Source organism: Camelus bactrianus, chromosome 10 (assembly GCF_048773025.1).
Source record: "Camelus bactrianus isolate YW-2024 breed Bactrian camel chromosome 10, ASM4877302v1, whole genome shotgun sequence".
Taxonomy (NCBI): Eukaryota; Metazoa; Chordata; class Mammalia; order Artiodactyla; family Camelidae; genus Camelus; species Camelus bactrianus.
The window spans coordinates 67,074,954-67,095,774 of record NC_133548.1 but is presented as its reverse complement, the minus strand read 5'-3'; the positions used below and the strand labels follow the sequence as shown (position 1 = coordinate 67,095,774).

The following is a 20,821-nucleotide window of genomic DNA, read 5'->3' as shown; positions in this document are numbered from 1 at the left end:
ACACTGAAACTTACTATTGCTTTTCCCCCTTCTTACTTTGGGCAATACTAGTTTTCTTCATATCCTGAGGAACTCCAACTCGAGAAATATTAATTCACTAACATGTCTTTTATGAATAAACTGATATTGAAGATAATCCGTTGGTAGCCAATTCAAACCACCCCCTCCTGCCTCTACAACTGGCAGACAGAGATAAATGCTATCTAAAAAATTCATGCAACTTCAAATTATACAATATTTTATACCAACTGAAATATTATTTAAATCCTTCTATTTTGGTTCACATATCTAGGTATTTTTGAGTAGTTTATACAACAAATATTCCTATAAAATATTTGAAAATTGTATCTTCCAGAAGACAAAACCTTACAAGTATGGTTAAAATTAAATAACTAATTTTTTCAAGAGGCAAAACACTGGTATTTATAAAAACGTCTCAAAGTGAACTAAGATTTTATTTCTGAATGACAGTTTTGGAGGAAACTCTTCCATCTCCCTTCCTGACAAGTAGGAATTATACTCTCCCATTGATTTGAACACATTGCACCTGAAAGATTATTGTGAACATTCCAACTGTTAGAAAGTTCTAATTTTCAGCCAAAACTATTTTCATGGAAATTTCCCATTATTTTAATTTGTCAATTCCGGACACCACTCTATAAACATTATAACAAGCAGCAATGCTGTTAACATACATGTATGCATGTAGCAATTAAGTATGCAAAAATGTTATTCTTTCAAATCTCTACACAATTTTCAAGAATAATAAGAATGAAAAATTAAATTTATCATTTTTGAGAATGCAAGAACTTCCTAATCTATTCTTATTGAGGTTTATTTATTTATTTCTAATTGGAGGTACTGGCAACTGAACCCAGGACCTTGTGCATGCTAAGCACGCACTCTACCACTGAGCTATACTCCTCACCTCCAATTCTAATCATTTTTATCAGCCATCATACTCTACAGTTATATACACTGATACCGAGAATGAAAGAGTTTTTTTTCAATAGGTGGTAAGAACTTTGCCAATTCTGAGAATCTATAAACCCAGAGCTACTAAGGCTCTTTTCTAACGGAATGAACCTCTTTCCCTTGGAACTGAGCCAATGCCTATTGGCTAGAGTTGTGTAAATTATTGAGTGAAACATTTCATCATCAGAGGCTGAACTCAGGACCCCTTTTAATATATGTTACCTCTTATTATGGTAGGAATTTAGTTGATTGTAACAAGATGAAACTGTCAGTGCCTCCTCTGAACGTTTTTAGTAGTTGTAGTGACAGATTAGGTGCAAGTACATGAATGAAATGGGGCTTTATTTAAAGTGACACTGTGAATTCACTCTCATCAGATTCATCAATTTTAATACACTTACGTCCTTCTGGAGTGCTCAGGCGGTCTCATTCATTTCAATTGCGTCCTATTCTACCAATATGCTTTTCAATTAGCAGGGCAGAACAATAGCATGAGTGACATAACGAGAGTGAACTATGCTCTGCAAACCAGTGTCCACAGGTTCTCTGCACAGTGAAATAAGTTCCCAATCCTCAACCTGAAACCTAGATTTATTAATAATAGGTTGACAAAAAGTCTCTTCTCAAAAATTAGAGTTCCGTTGAACTGCTTGAATTTAATACAAGTCAGCCGGTAACTGATAAAATGCATCAGTTCACATGTGGCAAAGGCATTTTACTCCATTCTGTTTCCATCTGCTGAAACACCTACCGTAAATTTAAATTGCATATCCATCATCCATCTGGAAGTCAGCATTAGATCTAAAGTCCTCTCACCTACAGTGGCTATGCTGTGCTCAGTTGTCCTTCTTTGAAAAATGTCAAAAGCACCATAAAAAAACAATTTCTAACATTGCAGAATGCAATTAAAGTGTCTGGATGTAATTTATCCCTGGTAGTCACAGATATTACAGACGTAGCAAATTAATGTAGAGCTTGATTTGTTAATATGCTTCAGTGATTAAGAGTTAAAGACAAAACTCTTTATATAAGGAAGTAACACCTTCCAAACGTGCATACATCTTTTGCAGACAGAACACAAATTATTATTTTAATTTTATTTTGTGTATGTAACCTATTCTGAGATGATTTTTGTTGTAATGAGCAGAACTATGATGGCAAAATTTGGCTGAAAAATCTGTCGGATATTAGAATAAGCAAAGGACTAACTTATGGGAAACTCACTCTTTTCACTGGTTTGGGGTTTCACTGTCAGAGACTTTCATTCTACTTCAGTATCTTTTCTCTTCCCTTGTTTTTTAGCCTTTAAGAAATGAACATTTTATGGTTGTTTTTATTCTTAAAATTAACTTAAGGATTCAGTTACAACCACAAATAAAAATGAAAAATTGGTTTTATTTAATTGAATGAGTAAAAGGCATTTGAAATGTAATATTTTCTGTAGTGATCTGCACAATTTGGGCATGACTAATAGAAAGTAAAACTGAATGATAAACTCTTAACTCTTACATTCTCCTACAGAGTTGTTCTCAAATTCAGATTTAGCTACTTTCCTCCTTTACTCTAATTTTCAAATCTGAAGAAACTGAAACCATAGAAGGTTAAGGAAAATACTTTCCAATATTTTGAATCACTTAACTTCCATTAACTTGACAAATTAAAGGATAGACATATTGCAGCTTTGAAACTGGTTACAATATTTCCAATATTTCATGAATAATTTGAAAACAAGAACAAATAATTATATATCCAAAATGGACTGACCTATTTGATTGACTATCTAAAAATACACCATATATATTGTAGTTAAGTAATACACAGTGGATTAAATTGATGTAATCTGTTCATGCCCACATAGTTATGAATATTAAATCTGTGTCTAATCATGTATTCTAAAACACTTCAATGTATTCATCTTAAAGCACTATTATTTAACCATCCAATGGTCATTTTTACTCAAAATATATGTAATTAATATTTAATAATTTTGGTTGTTGTATAAGTATACAAGAATGTGGATCAGCTGAGAAAACGGCATAAAAGTCATTTTCATTTGTGAGATTTCTTATTAGTTCGGGGATGACTCAACCTCTCTGTGCCCATGACTTCTGCCTGTTTTACCTAAGCACTGCTGTTAAACTCAGGCTGACAAAAAACAACAACAACAAACACACAGAATCCATTCAGTAGCATATTATTATATGTTGGTTGAGGAAGATATGAAACAAGACACCAGATGAGAATACTGTTCAATTATAGTTTTCATCAATTTAACAATTTTTATGTACTTGCTATGTTCATATCAAACTAAAAGTGTAATAAATACAAAAAATTTTACTACTTTCACTTCAACGTTATTACCAGAATATTTTAGAGTGTTTGTGTTTACTAACACAATTAAGGTATTTTTTTTTCCAATTTAAAGGTAAAACATTTATTTTGGGTAAAAAAAAAATTGATCTTTAGCATATTAAGCTGTTGCTAAGGAATTCTATAAATGGTAAACACAGGCTTTATGTCTTTTTTTTCCCTTCAACACTCTTTTCAATTTCTAAAGTATATTAATAAAAGATGAACTGTACCTTCTGTCTGAAGATGGCCCAGATTATGAACTTCAAAAAGGAACTGGTTCTGTAAAGATATCCTTTTCCTGTAGTCTTGCAAAAATGATGCTTAGTAGATCCTGAATGACACTAAATGGCAATCTTTTAAGGTCACCTGTTAAGAAAAGATACGCATTATTATGATTACAAATATTTTTTTTTCCATTTTCCATTATTTGAACAAAATCTACTTTTATTATTAAATATTTTATAGAAATGCTCTATTTAGTTATACAGGAAATCATTATGCTATTTACCAAAATATTTATAATATTTCTAATTAAATATTTAGTTATTGCATTATCAGATTTAATTATTCTTTGTAATCTATATTTACTAATAATCACAAAAGAATATCACAAGATACATTTTTATGGATTCCAAAAGCTTAAAACACTTAACACATCATTCAGACAGAAAATCATAAAGAAGAACTGAACGTGAACTACATGTAGGACCTGATGGACTTACAGATAATTACAGAATATACAATCCAACAGCAGCAGAATATAACTTTCCCCATGAACATATGGAACACAGTGTTTATCATAAACAGATTCTGAATTTATCAAATGCTTTTTTTAGCACTTATTCAGATGTTCATAATGTTGTTATTCTTTATTTGATTAATGTGGTTCAACATCTGTAAATCATCAATGTGATACACCATATCTATTTATGATAAACACTCTCACAAACTAGGCATAGAGGGAATGTATAACAATATAATAAAAGCCATACATGACAAGCCCACAGCTAACAATATACCAAACAATGAAAAGATGAAAACTCTTCAAGATAAGGAAGAAGGATGCCCATTCTTGACTCATTTATTCAACATGTAGTACTGGAATAATAGCCTCAGCAATTAGGCAAGGAAAAAGAAATAAAAAGCATCCAAATCAGATAGTCAGAAGTAAAAAAAGTCTCCATTTGCAGATGACATAATACTATATATTGAAAAACTTAAAGATTCCACAAGAAAACTTGGAACTAATGAACAAATTCATTAAGTTGAAGGATACAAAATCAATATGCAAAAATTAGTTGCATTTCTACAGACTAGTAGCAAATTATCAAAAAGAGAAATTAAGAAAATAATCCATTTAAAATGCATCAAAAAATAAGAGTACATAAGAATAAATTTAACCAATGAGGTAAATGATCTGTACTCTGAAAACTGATGAAAGAAATTGAAGATACAAAACTGGAAAGACATTCTGTGCTCATGGATTGGAAACATGAATATGGTTAAAATGTCCATATTATTCAAAGTGATCCACAAATTCAATGCAATACTTTTTAAAACCCCAACGGCATTTTTCACAGAAATAGAAAAACAATCTTAACTTTGTAAAGAAACACAAAAACTCTGAATAGCCAAAGCCATCTTGAGAAGGAAGAACAGAGTTGGAGGCATCAAACTCACTGATTTCACACTGTATAACAAAGTCTACAGTAAACAACACAGTATGGTATTGGCATAAACACCAACACATAGATTAATGGAACAGAATAGGCTGCCTGAAATAAACTCATAAAGATACAGTCAATTAGTTTATGACAAAGGAGCCAAGAATACATATATATGGAAAAGATAATTTCTTCAATAAGTGATGCTGGGAAAACTGGACAACCACATGTAAAAGAATGAAACTAGATGCTTACATTACACCATACATAAAAATCAACTCCAACTGGACTAAAGACATGAATGTAAGACATGAAACCTCAAAGCTACTAGAAAAAAAAAAAAAAACACATGGGGCAAGCTCCTTGACACTGACCTTGGCAATAATTTTTTACATTTCACCCAAAAGCAAAGACAACAAAGGCAAAAATAAACAAGTGGGAATATACCAAACAAAAAAAGCTTCAGCACTGAGCAAAGAAAATCATCAACAAAATGAAAAAGCAACCTATGGGATGGAATAAAATATTTGCAAACCATCTATCTGATAAGGAGTTAATGTCCAAAATATACAAAGAACTCATACAACTCAATATCAAAACAAACATACAAAAAAAAAATCCTTAAAAAAATCATTTTAAAAGAGGCAAAGGAACTGAATAGACAGTTTTGCAAATTAGACATAAAAATGACCAAGAGGTACATAAAAAAGTGCTCAACATCACTAATCATCAGGGCAATGCAAGTCAAAACCAAAATGAGGTATTACCTCACACATTTCAGAATGGCTATCAGCAAGATAAGAGATAACTAGTGATGGCAAGGATGTGGAGAAAAGGGAATCTTATGCACTGTTGGTGAGAACCATGCCAAAAAACAGATAAAGTATTCTAAGATCACTTCAAAAGAAACCCAATTATATACTCAGCAAGTAACTGCTGTATTTCTGGTAAGGAATTATGAGCAGAAGGGATTATATATTTCTATTATTCCCCCTTCCTTTATCTCTTCCTTTCTCCAGCCCTCCGTTCCTTCCTTTTTTCTTCCTTCTTTCTCTCTTCTTTCTTCCTTTTCTTTCTTAAAACCATGACAATGATACATTTCCACTCTATACCTTAGAAGACAAAAGGCAGACATGATTTTTTTTTTTCCTCTGAAGATATAAACTTTGGCAGAGACAGTTACCTAGGTAAATGGCAAAAGCTTATTTAAGAACTTGAGTTATGTTTCTTTCCACTTAAACTTTCTTTAAGAATTCTTTGGAAGTCAGAATTCCATGTTTCTGTTATTGCCATTGCCTTTTAAAGATGTCATGGTGTATCATTTTTTTCCTGCTTCATGGAAATATTGGAAAATTTAAATAGTATAATGCACATAAAACATACCTTATGTACAGTGAGTGTTTAATAAATATTACTAATTTTTATTGTTTTCTCACTTTAATTATGAATTAATATAGCAAAAAATCACAATGAATGGTAATGTTGTTCTGATTCTCGTTGTTTTCAAATTCCCTCTTCAAGTTTGCTTTTCAGAAGCAAAACCTTCCAGTCTGGTGTCTGAAATAACTTCATGCTTGTCTTTAAGGTCTTTAAGAAAGTATGTTATGGTAAAGAAACTACCTCATTTGGAGTCAAAGTCAGATTTCTTCAGGCATTTGCCACTAACTTATTCTTAGATATTAAGCAAGTCATTTAGCATTCTGAGAAAATGCTTTAAAATGGGGATAATGATGTCAGATCTCTGTCTATTCAAAGAATTATAATAAAAGACAAGAAATAATAGATGAGAAAGTTCTTTCTAAACTCAATTTTACATGTTAGTTGCTATATCTCAAGTTGAACTTTGTGAAAGGTTACAACTTCCGCCAATCCATCTTTTTCTTACTACTTCTTTGAAAAGCAGATCAGATTTCACCCAGAAGTCGTAGGTGACTTACTCAAAAAGGAGGTGAGTTGTCTCATTATTTATAACCTTGCTTCACTTACTCTTATGTGGTTCTGCTGTGATTTTTTTAGATCTAACATGAATTTTACTTTGCACAAGGAAAAAAGTGAGTCCTCATAACTAGCCTAAAATTGTAAAAATCATACAATTGCCTGGTATTTTCCTTTTCTCTTCTACATTCCTAAATTCCTCTATTTCAAATTATCTCCAACTTATATATATATTCTTTATAGTTTTTCTCTTTTTCTCTCCTTTACTAGGCTGAAAAAAATTAGTTTTTTGCAAGATAATTGCCTTTAATAGAACCCACTGTTAGTTTTCTACTTCTAATGTGTCAATGACTACAAAAACAAACACATTTAACATGAAAAAAAACTGAGAGCTAAGCCTTAAATTGATATTTAAATTTTATTAACCACATGATAACTTCAAGATAGGTTACCTTCAATCCAGCACTGTTTTATGCTTCAAACGACCTTTCTACCCTCAACCACCTGAAGAATTTCCATTCATATTAAAATTCCTGTTAAGGCATGAAGTACTCTTAAGTTTTCCTCACAACTCCAGGCAGATGTGACTATGTTATATTCTTACTACTCTGAGATTTATTACAACTTCCCTTATTAGAAGTATAGTCGTGCACTGATAGATCTCTCTTTCCTCCACTCCTATAACTCTTTATACACCCTTAAAGACTTCGAACCTAAAGTAAGAGCTTTCTCAACGAAATTTAAATTAATGTCAAATTATACACACAGAGCACTGAATATAACTAGGTTGCAACTTAGTTAATGCTCATTTACATAACATATACTCAATCCAAAAACAAAGAAAATCATATTAAAGAAATGCATGGTAAGTATAAGAATTCTCAGAAACATAGCACCTAACAAAGAAAGAAGTCTGACAAGTTGGGATGGGTATAGATAATAGCAAAGCATTCCTATGTTCATCATCCTCTGTTTTCTGGATGTTTCAACTCTCCTTTTAAATGACTTCCTTTAGACATGAGATACTCAATCAACACTCTCCTCTGTCACAAGTTAGTCATTCTACTGAAAATAGGTGTCAAACTACTAAATCCTGAGGTCTGATTCATCCTGGTATTTCAATGAAATAGGTCAGGACGGAACCGTCAATAATTATGCCATTCACAGAACAAGACAAGATGCTCACTCTCACCAGTGTTATTCAACATAGTACTGAAAGTTCTATCCATAGCAATCAGACAAGAAAAAAAAAAAAAAAGGAATACAAACTGGAAAGGAAGAAGTAAAACTGTCACTGTTTGCAAGTGACATGACACTACACATAGAAAATCCTAAAGACACCACCAAAAAGCTACTGGAACTCATCAATAAATCTGGTAAAGTTGCAAGATACAAAATTAATATATAGAAATCTGTAGCATTTCTATACACTAACAACAAACTATCAGAAAGATAAATTAAAAAAACAATTTGATTCACCATTGCATCAAATGAAATAAAATACCTAGGAACAGATCTACATAAGGAAGTAAAACACCTGTACTCAGAAAACTTTAAGACATTAATGAAAGAATCTGAAGATGACACAAACAGAAGAGATACTAGGTTCATACAGTGAAAAAATTAATATTGTTAAAGTGTTATGCAAGGCAGTCTACAGATTTATTGCAATCCCTGTAAAAAGACCAATGGCATTCCTCACAGAACTAGAAGAAATAATTCTAAAATTTCTATAGAAACAAAAAAATACAGTAAGTATTTTATACAGCTAAAATAGTCTTGAGAAAGAAGAACAAAGCTGGATGTATCACATGCTCTGATTTCAAACTATACTATATAGAACAGTAATCAAAACAGTATGGTACAGACACATAGCTCAATGGAACAAAATAAAGAGCCCAGAACTGAACCTACATTTATATGGGCAATTAATTTACAACAAAGAAGGCTAGAATACACAGTGGGAAAAAGACAGACAGCCTTTTCAATAAATGGTTGTGGGAAAATGGACTATTTGCTTATACCAAGCACACACACACACACACACACACACATACACAAATGAAAATGGATTAAAGACTTAAATGTAAGACCAGAAACTGTAAAACTTCTAGACAAACAGGCTGTAAGCTCTCTGATATGTTTTAGTAAGTTCTTTTTTTTTGGACATGTCTCCTCAGACAAGGAAAACAAAAGCAAAAATAAACGAGACCACATCAACTAAAAAACTAATGCACAGTAAAGGAAAGTATTAACAAAATAAAAAGGCAGCCTACTGAATAGGAGAAAATAATGACAAATAATATATCCAATAAGGGGTTAATATCCAAAACATACACAGAACTTATATAACTCAACATTAAAAAAAAGATAACCTGATCAAAATGTGGGCAGAGAATATGAATAGACATGTTTCTCAAGAAGACATACAGATGGGAAACAGGCACATGAAAAGGTGCTCAACATCACTAACTACCATAGAAATGTACAACAAAACTACAATGAGATACCACATCACATCTGTCAGAATGGCTATTATCAAAAAATACAACTGATAACAAGATTTGATGAGGAAGAGAGAAAAAGGAACAGTTGATGGAAATGCACATTGGTGCAGTGACTATAAAAAACAGTATGGATGTTCCTCAAAAAATTAAAACTAAAACTACCATATGACCCAGCAACTTCTTGATATTTATTTGAAGAAAACGAAAACACTGTTCATTGAAGCATTATTTATAATAGTCTAGGTATGGAAGCAACCTAAGTTCCATCAATAGAGGAATAGATAAGGAAGATGTAAGAAAATATGGTATATGTATATACAATGGAATATTACTCAGCCATAAAGAAAAATTAAATCTTGCCATTTTAAAAAACATGGATGGACACAGAGGGCATTATGTGAAGTGAAGTAAGTCATACAGATAAAGACAAATACTAGATGGTTGTGCTTATATGCGGAAACAAAGCAAATGAACAAACATAACAATACAGAACAGTTATAGATACAGAGAACAAAAAAGTGGCTGCTAGAGAGGAGAAGTATGGGGGGAGAAAAGCAATAGGTGAGGGAGATTAAGAGGTAAAAATTTCCAGTTACAAAATAAATGAGCCAAGTGGGTGAAAAGTACTGTGTGGGGAATATAGTTAAGTATGTCATATTTTTTTATGATGACATATCTTTGCTAGACATATCATGGTGATCATTTTGAAATGTATAGAAATATCAAATTACTATGTCATGTAACTGAAACTAACATAGTGTTGTAGGTCAATTATACTTAAAATAGAGATCAGATTTGTAGTTACCGGAGGCAGGGGGGAGGGAAAAGAGGAACTGGATGAAGGCAGTCAGAAAGTACAAGCTTCTAATTATAAATAAGAACTAGCAATGTAATGTACAACATGATAAATATAATTAACACTATTGTGTATTATATATTAACATTTTTAAGAAAGTAAATCATAAGAGTTCTCATCACAAAAAAAAGTTTAATATTTATTTATTGTTTTATCTATGAGATGATAAATGTTCAATAAACTTAATGTGATAATCATTCATAATATACATAATTCAAGTAATTAATCTGTATACTGTACACTTATACAGTGCTATATGCCAATCGTATCTCAATAAAACTGTGAGAAAAATAATAATGCAATTCATTAATAATTTATATATATGTGAAAGAGGAGAAAACTAAATGCATTTAACATATGTTTGTTCTAACTGAATAAATATTCATTTTTCTGTTAATTTGTTAATTAATTTATTGATTTTTATATCTTTAAATATTGCACTGTACCCACTGAGAGCAAAGAATAAAAAACCTTGAATCTTTTCATAATTGGTTAGATTCTATTAATTTACTCATGAAAAACAATGAGAGACTTAGAATGATTCCAGAGGTGTACTGGAGGCAACTCATCTGCAATAACAGCCAATTGCTAAACATTCAGAAAGTTTTCAAACTACCCTTAGTATTTTAATTCAGCCAAGATTGGTCTATTTAAACACAGAATCAGTGAACACTATAAATTAGGACTTTTCAAATTTATTGCTTTGGTTTGGTTTACCAGCACACCACTGTTAATTACCAAGACAAAGTGTGAAACCAGAGCACCTCTTAATTAGCATGTAAGGATGATCATCTCTTAGAGGCAGAGGGCAAAAAAGTTGAGCTTAGGTCCAAGAGTTAATTATAAAAGTAGCTGAGCTCCAGAAAGGTTGAATTCTCAAACTTAACAAGTCTGTCACCCCGGGGTCAGAGCCTTGATTGAAAAGAAGTGGGATGCTGAGATCTGTAATAGGGACATCTGGCTAAACCACTCACAAATACTGAATTCTGTATACCCTCTGGGCCTCCTGATGTGGTCTACCCCTTTTGCGTAAAGATGCAGAGACTGCATCCAAGATCAGACATGCTCAGAACCAGAGAGTGGTAACTGAATTGGATCAATGGTTCTCATTGTCATATGTTTACTTGCACACCACCATTCTTGTGAAGTGTGTCTGTCAATTCTATGCAATGTTATGCAAGGTCTGTTAATATAGGTGGCCCTGACCTTTGTGTCAGTCATCACTGGATTAACCGTGCCTCTCAGTTAGCTCATCCCTGTGCCTTCATAAGGGCTCCTGTGGTCAGCTGACCAAGACAGGGAAAGGCCAAGTATGGGTGAAAGACACATCTGCTCTGTAGATACATCCTGAAAATGAGTCCTATGTTATGACAGACTGATTCTGAAGGATGTCCATGGCGGGCAATTCTTTCAAAGCACAGTGAACCTAGTTACTGAATTTTTGTTGAAAGAGAAATAGGCCAAAGAAAGGATATATAAATGGACCATGGACAGTAGCAAATGGTTTGTCTCATTGGTCAGGGCTACATATATAAACAAGGAATTGGGCTAACATGAAATGTGACAATGGAAAATAGTAAGTCCCCAGATTTGGAGCTGGGAACCTGGAGACCCTGATGAGCCAATGGTATAGTTCCAGGCTGAAGGCTGGAAGACTCTAGACCCACGAAAAGCCAATGTTTCAGTCCAGGTCTGAAAGCAGGAGAAAACTGATGTTCCCGTTTGAAGGCAGTTGGGCAGAGGAATTCCCTCTTACTCACATGAAAGTCAGTCTGTTTGTTCTATTCGGGCTTTCAAGTTACTGGCTGGCACCCACCTATATTAGGGAGTGCAATCTATTTTACTTAGCCTATGGATTCAAACATCACTCTCATTCAGAAACACCCTCATAGACACACCCAGAATAATGTTTGACCAAATGTCTCTGCACCCCCTGACCCAGACAAAGTTGCCACAAGATATCTTATTTTCTTAACCCCACATCGTCTTTCAACTTTCCCCAATTTCACTTCTGCACAACACCAGCACATTCCTCAAAAGAGATACCTATACTTACTGTTTCATTTTCACACCTCACATTTATTCCTTTCCCCAGCACTATCTACCTTCATCCTCAATATTCCACTCTGCTTTCTTGAACCTTAGTAGGATCATATTCCTCTATCAGACCCTTAAGTGTGGAATTCATCAACGTTCCATCCTGGCTTTCTTTAATCTCTGTAATCTCTTCTGAGGTAATCCGTGACTTCACTCTACCACCTATTACCAAAAAATGACAAATTTATAACCCGTTTTTCCCTTGGATTTCTCAAACTCATGACAAAATTAACACGTCTAAATTTGAAACCAGGAACTATGTCTGCTTCCCTTCATCAACCCTGCCAACAACTGTAACAATAACCGTATCATCACCATCTGATGTTCTCCATCTCAGTGAATAGTTCCACCACCTACCCACTTGTTTTTTCCAGAGAGCCTATAGTACACAGAAGATTACGGAGTGAGTAAATTTCAGAATCCAGAATGACATAATTCAATCCACTTTTTCTATAAAGAGGAAATAAATTCTGTCATTTCTAAATAGATTTCATTGATGTAACATTGTGTAGAATACTTCCCAAATATTCAATTAAAGCCAAATATTCATATTTGTCTTTTCAAGGATATTTAAAACCTCTTTTTTTAATTTGAAGTACAGTCAGTTACAATGTGTCAATCTCTGGTGTACAGCACAATATCCTAGTCATGCAAATACATACATATATTTGTAAAACCTTAACTTTTAATTTAAGTGTTGATTATATTGTAGTGAACCATTTAGGAAATGCAGTCAATTTTTAATGATACCAGGTGGATCATTCTAATTCCAGATTAACTACATCCCACTGACATGATTTCTTCCCCACCCTGCTGCCACCTGTCTGGTACCAAACCCGCTCAGCTGTGGAAACTGACAGCTGGTTCTTCAGAGGGGAGTGGTGGGAGCAGACGTCAGGTGAATATGACTCATTAGCAATGAAATGGAAAAAATGTGCAAACTTCCCTGCAGACATTTTGGATAATGCATAGTTCTTTTTTCCAGGGCTTCTCTCTTTCTGACTGTTCAATTGAGAGCTAATTGCAAAATAATAATCATATTAATAATATATTTAATTTTCAAAAGTTTTTGAAATTACTAAAATGTGATGCCACCTGGTTTAATTAATGGATTTATATTTCCTCAACACCAATTGAGGTTCCCATTTGGATACGAATCATAAGGGCCGAAAAAAAAAATATCCTGGTGTCTTAGCTCTCTGGGTATGTTCAGGGATATTGCATTAGAAAGAACCCCGGGATTGGGAGTTGGCATACTGAATTCTAGTCACTTATGAGCTACACAGAGTTGCACAGTTCTCTTAACTCCTGTGAATATCAAACTGCTCATGAAGAAAATAGAATCCTTATAATGGGCACAGTGATTAAACTATGCTTAATCATAGTTTTTATCTCCTTTTCCTGTTTCCTTTAGTTTTATTTCCTTTAAGTTATTAATAGATTGCTTATCTCTCTCAAATATCTCTCTTATATTTGTGAATTTTTCTGCTGTGTAAAGATCTTTTCATTGTGTATATGAAATACTTGAAGTATCAATAAAGATAATATTTTATACTCAATTTTTCAAAAATGGACTTCTCAGAAAAGAGCAAAGATTGCTGAGTTATCACGAAATTAAACATACAGCCTTTTCACAAAAACTTCTCACATGTATTAATGATTAAAACATTTACAGGAAGTTTTCTTATAATAAGTTAATTGTTGTACAGTGTCTCCTAAGTGCACTTTCAACTATGGACAGTTAATTATGTTTAGCTAAATAATTTATCCCATTTCTAAGATCAAAATGGGAGCAACACTAAAATGACAAGCATTTAATATACAAAAAAAAAAAAAAAGCTATCAATGCACAGTGGCTTCCTGAGAGTACTGAAAGTAGATAGCAGTGTGTGCCTTTTAGGACCTTGGTTCTCAAGAGTGCGTCTAAATGTTAGTGACACACCAACGTGCTAAGAGTAACCCTCAAAACAAGAGAGACTGGCAGAGTCCCAGAAATAAACCTCTAAACCACACCTCACTTTTTATCATTTGAACTCCATCCTCAAGTATGTGCACTTGTCTCCTGACCTTTCTCACTTCCTGGCAGCCTGAAGCTCTGCCGTAAGTGGCAGCCACTAAAAGTCATACTGTTACATTTGTCATTGTTAGTTAAGAATACCATCCGACTTCAAGAAAACTAGAATCTTTCTCCTTTAGTCCTTTTTGGCTTCCTCAATGAGGGGTCAAAAGGGCTGCCTGCAGCAAGTAACCAAGTACAGAACCGGTTGTCGAAATATTCCATTTCATAAAACCATGAACTCCCAGACCACCCTTGTTACTGCCATTTGTCACACATGTACCACAAGCATCTTCTATCTTGAAAAACTCTCATCTCCCCTAAGTCCAATGTCATGAACAAAACTGATTTTCAGACACCACCGCAAAAAATCTTCACAAAGGAGACAGCAGGCTGAAGTCAGTTTTTACAGACTCTATTCTCTTAGGGTGCTGAGAATCTGTATGAGCAACTAACGCTGAAAAAGGTCTTCCCTGCCTTTCTAGCACTGGCACTGCAGCTGTTAGCGCTTCTGGTGTCAAGGTACAAGTGTCAGGAAGGCGCTGTCAGTAAAGTAACACCCGTGAAAAACAGCCTGGCGGTCTGGCTGGCCGCCAGAGCCGCAATCACCTCGTTATATGCCACTTGGAGCTGGACTTCTGTTATCACTGTTTCCTCCAATTACTCTTAATCGAAGCAGAGGGATTTGCTTCACATCAATAGAATGAAATATTTTTTGACTCTGTAAAAGTGTGATTTCAAAATTGAAGACTAACTGAGGTGCTTAGAATATTACAGTTCAGCTTCCTGTAATTCATAAACGTGTCATGGGAGGAAACAGCTTGCATTAAAATGTGTTCCCCAATTCCCCAACCCTACTCTTCCATGAAGAGAGTGTATTTAAACACTCCTCCAAATAGATGAAAGATGTACAATGCTTAAATGTGTCTTCTGATAACTCTGTGGGTTCTAATTAGAGAAAATTATCCAGATATAGGTAGAGATGTTTAATCAATGAAGCAATTTCTTAGTCTTGAAGAAACTCTAGGATTTATTACAAAAATGTATGAAGAATTTTATTATAGCTTGTCTTTCCTAAAACTCTGATTTTTTAACTGAAGTATAGTCTATTTACAACGTTGTGTTAGTGTCTCGTGTACAGCATGGTGATTCAGTTACACATACAGACACGTACATATTCTTTTTCATATTATTTTTCTTTATAGGTCACTACAAGGTATTTAATACAGTTCCCTGTGCCATGCAGTAGGACCTTTGATTTTGGTACAGTGCCATAACAGCGAAGGGGGAGTGGGAAGATGCCTTTCCCCAGGGGTTTGAGTATTGACAAACTGCTCGGCATCATCAATTACTTTATGATTTGCAGTTATCATCAGCTTTAATCTGGGATATGGTAATTTACTAACCTATTTGTCAGCATTTATAGAAGGATGCCCTTGGCGTTGGAGCAAAGCTTGTGGATACTTTTTCTGAGGACAGCTGCCACCAGAACACATAATCAGAAAATAAGAATGACCCCTCTAGAAAAAAAATGGCAATGTTCCCTTTATCTTGCAATTAAAAGGACAAATAACATAGGCATTACTTTCCCAAGTCCACATTTTATGTGTATATACACAAGTACACACATTCCCACGAGGTACAAATCTATCACATCATTCTATCAAAACTGCTTTGCTAAGATGACAGTAGCCTTCTAATTAAAATAAATAATTACAAAAAACCTCACTGTCTTGCAGTGTATGTTTAATCAATGCAGTCCCCTTCACTCTCTAACTACTGCCATCAGTGGCCTATTTCTGGAATTTGTCTTGCAAACTTCTAAGTGTGTAATCCATTTACCCATATGGACATCTCATAGGTCCCTCAACCTTATTCTTTTCATGCACCGTATAACTTTTTTCAGTATTACCTATTTTTCCTATGGCTTTTTCTTCCATGCAAATCCTTGGCAAAAGCACAATAAAAGAAAATAAAATATAAAGCATCATTTTCCTTGACCTTTTTTTTTTTAGCCCAACTATTCTCAGTAATTTACTATATTCTGCAACTATAACTCAGAAATAGGTGCCAAATCTGGACCTCTTTTCCATCCTCAATAAGAAAATTCAGTCTGGGGCTTGCCTCACTTGGCAGTAGCAGTAACCTCTTAACATTTTCTTCCTGTCCCTCTTTCTCTCACTACCTCAATTTGTCCTGTCCTTTAAACCAAAACCTGTTTGTGTACTTACAAACATTCTACAGTGCCATGCTTATGTACAGAGGCTTCCATAGGTGTCCCTTTGCCAAAAAATAATGCTCAGAATCCTTAGCCTTTGGCTATTTACAATCTATTTTTTTTCCAACTTTATTATCTGATTGATAGTAACCCTATGCTCACTGAACTACTCACCAGACCAGATGCTTTCATTTTTCCAAGATGTAAAATGTACTCTTCACTCTGCTTGGAATAGACATCATCTTTCCTACCCTTAATAATCTCACTACTCAAAGTATGGTCTGCAGAACAGCAATATCAGCATTGCCTGGGAGACTGGTAGAAATGCAGAAATTCAGGCTCACCACAGGCTAGTGAATCAGAATCCTCCATTTTACAATGAGCCACTTTTTGTCATACACAATAAATATCTCTTTCACGAAGTCACTCTTTTTTTTTTTTTTTTTTAATCTTTGCACTATATTCTTTCCACGTCCAACCATTCTGGATATTTTAATTGTATTTGGACCCTCCTCCTGCTCTGTTCTTCCTCCTCTTGCGTCTCATTTACTCCTCCTTCTCCCTCTTCCCTCTTTTTCCTACTCTCCTTCACTTCCTATTGTTAATAGCAGCAGTAGCAGTAGTTGTTATATTAACATATACTTCTGGTTGTGTGCCATTTAATTGCTCAGATTTATTTTTCTTCTAACTTGAATTTCCAGCCCACCTTGCTCCAGTGATAGCTGGGTTTTCTCTTTTCTTTGCCTGGAAGTAAGTACTCTTTCTCACTATTTGATGCTGAAGGTAAAATTAGCCTTTACAAACACAGTCACTACATAACCAGTGAAAGTAGTTATATGGGATGAAATGCTGTATATTCAACTATATATGCTATGATCTGATCATAAAGTGAATAAAACAATTCCAAATTTTTCATGTGGTGGATTAATAGTACATACTCTTTTTATCAAACTATATCTGTATAGTTGTAATTTTTCTAGAAGAGCAATCCTGGATTGCTAAAATACTTCAATTGTTTAAAATATTTTATAAAACATGAATGTATACATACTTCACTTGAATTAGCAACAAATAATTAGATTTTTTCTTAAACTTTTTTTATTGAGTTATAGTCATTCTACAATGTTGTGTCAATTTCCAGTGTAGAGTACAATTTTTCAGTTATACATGAACATACATATATTCATTGTTGCATTTTTTTCACTGTGAGCTAAATAATTAGTTTTATTTATTAAAAAGATGAATGTTTAGAAAATTTATGTGACATGACTTTTTATATATGTTATGCCACTGAGAAGCTATGCATACCTTCAAAAGTGGCATTATTCAATTTAGAAAATACTGGTTGATTACCTGGATCTTGAGATTCACTTACACAAGGTCAAAGGGCTTTCACGTATTATCTAGTTCTGAACTCTGGGGCTAACAGCGGTTCACATCTACTTCCTGGCTCATGTCCCCAGATACCTAAGAGTAAAACAGTCCTCAACATTCTTCCTTATTTGGAGCCAAGCATATACTCATTCTAAAATATCTTCTTATAGACAAATTCTTTATTGAGTCAATAACATCTGGTTATGACCAAGGCTGAAATGACATAAAATTATGGCACCTTTTTGCAAACTCTATTTACTAATCTAGATGAAAATTATTAAAAGCACAATTTAAATGGGCTTTGTTAAATGGCCTTTACAACCAAGAAATACAAAATTACTGAATATTAATTTTATGTGAATAATCCTTTTTATCAGAAATTAATTTTTCTTTGAAAATGTACCATTTGAGTTGAAGTAAGATTGCTTTATATCATATGTAGGGTCTGTGTTCTGTGGTAAACTTTTCACATTTAAATTCACGTAAGCAAGAAAGATCCTCATAAAATAATAAATCACTTTGTCTTCTCATTCAGTAGGTGAGAATTTTCCTACTGTTTCAATGTTAACACCTTCTTAGCACATTTTTAACTGTCTGTAGAAATCTTCAGTCTAGAATAAATCAGTGGATGAATGTGTTGATCTCAGAAATTAAAGATTCAAATAGAATATAGATTAATAAGACCACCTTTACAGCCAAAGAAATGAAGATCTGTGTCAAACTACAACTAATTCAAGCTGAAAATGGGTCATAAGGATTTACATATTTCAAGTTAATTTGCTTTTACTCCTGAATCATGACCTACATTGTATGAAACTGTTTTGCCAGTGTGATCCTATATGCTGATTGTTAAACCTTATTTGGTTTACATTTGATGTCTATTCATTGAGCTTAGCATCGAGTATTGGGGAGAAAACAATAGTAGTAGAAAAACAACCAGAAAAAGCCTTGAAACCTTGGATAATGTGATAATACCTGAGAGGAAGGTTAGATTGTCCATAGAAAATTAGATGAAGTATAATTCCAAATAGTTCTAGCACTCCAGTTCTTTTATCCTTTCCTTCTTTTCTGCTTTCATTCTACTAAAACCACTCTTTTTCCCCATGAATAAGGATGACTACAATCATTAAATTCTTGTTTTCTTGTCTTTTATTAAAAAGACATCTTCATTTTTCATTTTTGCCACTTAATTGTTGAAGGACTTAGAACTAATATCTTAATTTCTCTGAATTCCTTTTTTTTCCATTTATCATATTGGATTTCTTTAAGAATATAATAATAATGATTGTGGAATACTTGCCAAATGCTGCAAAGTGTCCTCAAAACTTCACACACACTATTTAAACTATGCCTCACAACAATCCTAGGTAGAAAAGCTATGTAATCTGTCAGCACCATACAATTCCATGTAGGTAGACTGAGTAGAGCCCATTTTCTTAACTTCCAGCTATTATGCCTTCTGCTGAATGAGAAAGAACGATGTTATAACAGAAACTATTATGTATCATATGGAGAAAAAAATGCATTTTATGAAACGTATGCATTGTGTGAAACACTATCCATATTTAATGCTCACAACTAAATAAGGAAGTCATAAAGAAGTTATCATTATGATATTTAACATATAAGGAATCTAAGGTTCATGGAGAGTCTATAATATTCCTCAGGTCAAAGTGCAAGTATGTGGCAGGATCATTTTTCAAAACAATATATGCTGTCTTTAATCCAGGCACATCATATTGTATCTCTTTTTGTTCTCAAATATCACCATTCCATTGCAATTTTTGAGAAAGCAAAGGATGTATATGTTACTATTATTATGTAACATTTAACTGCTTTGTTTTGCTTTTGTTTGCTGGATTTATGTTAATTACCTATTTTGGGAATCAAATTTCACTGGAGCAAATTTTCTCTATTGCATTTCTGATACTTCATTTCAGATGATGCAGGCCTGTTCACATCAAAGAATGATTTGGTAGCCTCTTGGAATTTCTCTCCTGTCTGAAAGGCAGTGGCAGTCAACAAAACAGCCATCTGTTGTGATGTCTTCAGAGACAGGGCTTAGGAGATATATAAAGTCTAAAGAGAATTCTGTAACTAGTTGTATCTCTAAAGAGTAAATAGGGTTAAGAAAACAAATTCACATAAAGAGAAGAAAATAAAAGAAAATATTTACTCTTTCTTTAGGGTTTTAAGGATAGTCAGAGAACTAAAGGTACTGGAATATTATATGAACTAATAATATGGTAAATTATAACAAACTAGCATGAGAATATAGTATAATTGCCCTAAAATTATAACGCTATTGATTTCAAGAGTTGGACTTTTCGAATAGGCCTATATTTTAAGAATCACTAAAAAATAAATTTAAGTTTAGGTTATTTTTATACCTTTGGAAAAGATCAAAATAAGAATGGTATGTTTTTAATCAAAAGAGTACCCCGCAAAAAACTTGAGAATGGTAGTGTGATGAGCTCTTTGAACTTTCTCCCTGGTGAAACAACCATAGTTGGTGAAAATCATTAAAAACTTTTTTTAAGTCTCTGGAAATTGTCCTAAGATCACATAACAAATTAACAAATATTTGTTCAAGGAAATCTACTATATCTGTGCTAGAAGTACCAGAGTTTATGGTACTTGAGCCATGACTTGCTCCTTCATTCCATCCTTCCCATCCCCCCAGGCCCTCCAATGAGATGAAAAGCTCTGGTAGGTGTGGCCAAGAAAATGGGACTCCCAAGTTGAGAGCTATGGTATCTCAATACCCTACTTATTTTATGTAGTCAA

General features: G+C 33.6%; 1 protein-coding gene across 1 annotated transcript in view; it reads right to left on the bottom strand.

Moving 5' to 3' along the window:
- CNTN5 (contactin 5) overlaps positions 1–20,821 on the bottom strand; it is a 1,016,845-nt gene that overhangs the window by 766,872 nt on the left and 229,152 nt on the right. The window contains exon 2 of the mRNA XM_074372920.1: positions 3,558–3,693. The gene's annotated coding sequence lies outside the window, so the exon portion shown is untranslated. The remainder of the gene's footprint in view (positions 1–3,557; positions 3,694–20,821) is intronic.